This window comes from Chaetura pelagica, unplaced genomic scaffold, assembly GCF_000747805.2.
Source record: "Chaetura pelagica isolate M959 unplaced genomic scaffold, ChaPel_1.0 scaffold865, whole genome shotgun sequence".
NCBI classification, from domain to species: domain Eukaryota; kingdom Metazoa; phylum Chordata; class Aves; order Apodiformes; family Apodidae; genus Chaetura; species Chaetura pelagica.
Genome location: NW_009953298.1, coordinates 245,183 through 249,654, shown reverse-complemented (window position 1 = coordinate 249,654; position 4,472 = coordinate 245,183). Strand labels below are relative to the sequence as shown.

General features: G+C 57.1%; 1 protein-coding gene across 1 annotated transcript in view; it reads right to left on the bottom strand.

Annotated features, from left to right (window-relative positions):
• VAC14 (Vac14 homolog (S. cerevisiae)) overlaps nt 1–4,472 on the bottom strand; it is a 63,521-nt gene that overhangs the window by 25,864 nt on the left and 33,185 nt on the right. The window lies entirely within an intron of this gene.

Genomic DNA, 4,472 nt, shown 5'->3' with positions numbered 1-4,472 from the left:
CTGGGATCTCAGGGAAAGCAACTGGGAGGGAGCAAACACCCCCCCACTGGGACCTGCCCTTGGAAGGAACTTGGCTGTTCTGGGAGGATTTTCCTTCCCTTCACACACTTCCTCTTCCTCCCCTCCACCCTCTGGCTGACCCAGGTCACCATTCCCAGCTCACTCTGGTGCTGCTCACATGTGGTTCCCATTTTCCTTCAGGAAAACCCATCAAATCCTTCCAGGCAGCTCCAAGAACAGCAGGTCCTGGAGCAGCTTTGGTGGGTAGGAAATAAAGCTCATCCCCAGAAGCTGCTTCTCTCCAGCTCCTTTGGCTCTTGATGGCATCTCCCACCCTTCCTTGGTGGGTCCAGCCCCAGGTGGGGGCTGCCCCAGCTCCTGCTATCCCAGCAGGAACATCCATAGGTGGAGCAACCTGGTTTCTCGGTCAAAAAGAACTTCTCAGTGGGTTGTAACCCCAGATCCAACCTCTATCCCTGAGGGGATATTTGGTCTCCCCCTCTTCCAGTTCCTACTCCATGGGGCTCCTCTGGAGGGTGTCCAAGAGCTGAGGATGGTGTCCCAGAGCCTCAGGGAATGAAAACCTCGTGAGATGCCTCCTCCATTGGGTTCCTGGAGCTCAATGCATGATGTAAAGCAGGAGCTGGGGGGTTGCTGGAGGCCCACTGGGGTTGTTGGAGTCACATCAAAGCCCCCAAGGAGCCCAGGCCCAGCTGGGGCACTGGGAGAGACATAAAAGCAGAGCTTGGATGTCCCCACACCATGAAAACACTGCTCTGGAGCTCCCGCCGTGGGGTTTCCCATGCCTGGGTGGAGGCAAAGCTGCTGCTTTGGTGTCTTCTTCTGAGCATCTTCAGCACAGATGATGATCAACCAGTAATATCCTCCAGGATGGGCCAGAAGCTAAGCAGTTGGGCCACTAACTTGGAAGGTGAATGGTCCACTCAGCCCAAGGCGTTGTCTGTCACACAGAGGAAGGTGACAACTCCAGTCACACAGAGGAAGGTGACAACTCCTCCAAGGTGAAGTCCACATCCAGCACCAGCCTCTGGCTGCCCCACTTGGTGCATCCCAGGAGTTTCCTGGAGGAAACCCATGGAATGGTCTGGGTTGGAAGGGATCATCTAGTTCCAACCCCCCTGCATGGGCAGGGACACCTCTCACCAGCCCAGGTTGTTCCCAGCCCCATCCAACCTGCCCTTCAACACTGCCAGGGATGGGGTCCTTCCAGTGACCCATGGATGAAGCTGCCCTGGACCTGCAAAGCTCTCAAGATGCTGCAGGAACATCTCAGCACCTACAGGAGGCCCACCTGGCAAACAGGCAGCTCTCCCCCTCCCAACCTGCCACAAAAGCCCCACCACACCACCTCAGATCTCCAGCCACGGCTGGTTGGAAGCGAAGCCAGCGAGAAGAGCCTTTGGGGAGCAAAGAGGCCTTCAAGGGAGGCAGAAAAAGACACAAAGAGGGAGGGAAAAAAAAAGAAGAAAAGGTCTTCTCCAGTTCCTCCTCTCCACGAGGCAGGAGGGGGGCAGGGAGAGCTCAGCTGGTTCCAGCAGAAGGGCAGGCAGCCAAGGAGCCTCCTGGCAGGCAGAGCGGTGGCTTTTTGCAGCCTCCTGACACACCTCCTCTCCACGAGGCAGGAGGGGGGCAGGGAGAGCTCAGCTGGTTCCAGCAGAAGGGCAGGCAGCCAAGGAGCCTCCTGGCAGGCAGAGCGGGGGCTTTTTGCAGCCTCCTGACACAGAAGCTTCTCTTGTAGCTCCCACAGCTGTTTGGATTTTACCCGAGTTCATCTCCCAGTTTATCAAAGGGGCTCCAGGGCTTTTTTTTTTTTTTTTCCCCCCTTCTTATTTTGGGGTTGTTTTTGGTTTTTGGGTTGTTTTTTTGGTTCCTGCAAATCCACCCCAAACAAACGTGGGGTTTGTTTGGCGACGCGGGGAGGGTGGGGGGAGAGGATGAGGTGACATGTGTGTCCCCTCCCCACCTTCTCTGCCCAGACCTCATGCCCTTGGTGGTGGGACCAGAGGGATTTTTGGGGCATGGGGTTGGCAATGGGAGCATCAGCACATGGGAAGGAAGGAGGAGCAGGAGGGGATCCTGGATCCCAACCCCGGGAAGCTCCAGCCCATGGAGAGGGTGAAGCTCACCAGGAAGGCTGAGCAAACCTGATGTCCAGGGGAGTCCGAAAGTGTCCAGGTTTAGGTCAAGAGGAGGATTTTGGACAGTCCCAGCTCCTGAGCATCCCCCCCATGAGGGGCTGGGACAGCCAGGCAGGAGGAAGGGATGAGGTGAAGGTGGGGGGGGACAGTGCATCACTGGATGGTGGCATCTGGAGGCTTCAGTGTCTCCTCACTCCCAGAGACTCAGCAGCTTGGTCCAGGATCCCTCATGAGCTGAGCCTGAGCTCAGCCCCTCTCCCACTTCCATCCCAGTGGGATACTGGTAGGCCACCCTTCCCTTCCCACCCTCATGGATGGAGAGCAAGGCCCAGCAAAGGGACATCCCACATGGTCCTCACCACCTGCCAAGAGCAGGGACACGCTTCGCCCTCTGCCCCCACCTCCAGCTTCCCATCCCAGATGACAGCTCCCTTGGCTTCCTTCTCCTTCCTTTTGGGGGAGCAACGGATGATGCACCAACAGCCCCAGCTTTTCTCCAAGGCAGGAAGGGCCCTTCCTGCCCAAAAAGAGAGGACTGGCCACTCCAACCCCATGCCAAGGATCACCATAAAGCCCTTCATGCACCCAATGTCACACGTGGGTGTTTGTCCCTCTGGCTGTCCAACCAGCTGTCCAACCAGCTCTACTAGCCAGCTTTCTGCTGGCACCATCCAGGCAGGACTCGGGAGACCTCAAGGAAGACTCAGGATTTCCAGCCAGGTGAATTTTCCCATCTGCAGGAGCCAGAAACTCCATCACGAGACTTGGGACTTTCCACCTCCCTACTTAATACCATCAATTGGCTGAATAACCTCATTTCCTCTAGACTACATCTTCCAGAAGGGATGGAGATCCCAGCCCACCCTCCTGGACCACCCCCCACGGGGTCCCAACCATCCCCCAAAAAGCCAAGGACCATCTTTGGTCCCAAAAGCCAAGCCCTGCATCGTGCACCATGTGGGAGGTGGCTGAAAAGTTGCCCCAGGGCTTGTTCCACACACCTCCACCTCCAGAAACAGCCCGTGCCAGGCAGCAGGGAGGTTATTGCAACTGGAAGAGGGAGATTGAGGTGAGACATGAGGAAATTGTTTGGTGTGAGGGTGGTGAGAGCCTGGCCCAGGTTGCCCAGGGAAGCTGTGGCTGCCCCATCCCTGGCAGTGTTGAAGGGCAGGTTGGATGGGGCTTGGAGCAACCTGGGCTGGTGGGAGGTGTCCCTGCCCATGCAGGGGGTTGGATCTAGATGATCTTGAAGGTCCCTTCCAACCCAAACCAGTCTGGGATTCAAGGACTCTATGATCCCAGCCTCTCCCAGGGCTGCTGTCTCTCCCTGCTGTGGGGAACAGCTGGGCTGGCTGGTGGGCAGGGCGGGATGGGACGTGGGAACGCGCGTGCGGCTTCGCTTGGAGACGCAGCTAAAAATAGCACCATGAGGCTCCCACGTTCCCTGGGTCCCTCTGGCAGGAGATCAGTGTTTTCCTGGGAGTCCTGCACAACTTTTCCTCCTCTTGTTTCTTCCCAGAGGCAGCCGAGATGCAACTCAGCCCAGAGCCCTTCAAGCACCATCAGTAGGTTCCAGAGTTAACCCCTCCTACCTGGTCCCTCCCAGACCTCCCCCCCCTTTGGCTCCAGACCTGCAGGAACCTCACATGAGTCCCAACGTGACTTGACAAAGGGCAGAACTGTCTATTTTTGATCCTTTCTTTTTTGCTGGTTTATCAGATTTTTCGGGCCATGAGTCATGGTCAGAAGATGAGCAGCCACAAGCTGGTCCCACCATCCCCCCTGCCCCCCCAGCCCAGCTTCATCCTGCTACAGCCAGAGGGAAAAACTGGAGGTGACCATGATCTGGAAGAGCTTTCCAAGGGTCTCTGCCCAGGCTCATTAGTGCTCTAATTACCCCACAACTGGGCCACTCAAAGCAGGGGCTGTGAGGAGCACGGAGCAGAGAGTGGACACTGCTGGTGGGATATTGTCCCACCCTAATCTTGGATCTCCCATGGGAGAAGGGCTTGGCGTTCTGGCTCTCCCCACCTTCCTCTGGATGCTGAAAGCAAGGGAAGAGAATCCTGCCCACTCCTCACCCATCTTCTCACTTCACCCCAACCATTAAGCCCGTTATTTCCCAGTGAGCCAAGGAACTGGTGTCCGTTGTCCCAGGATGCATTGCATTAAGGGTGACACCCTGCCAGGTGCCACCACCCTTGGCTCCTCAGCCTCCACCACCTTTGGCTTTCCAGCCTCCACAACACTTGGTTCTCCAGCCTCCACCACCTTTGGCTTCTCAGCCTCCACAACCCCTGGCTCTCCAGCCTC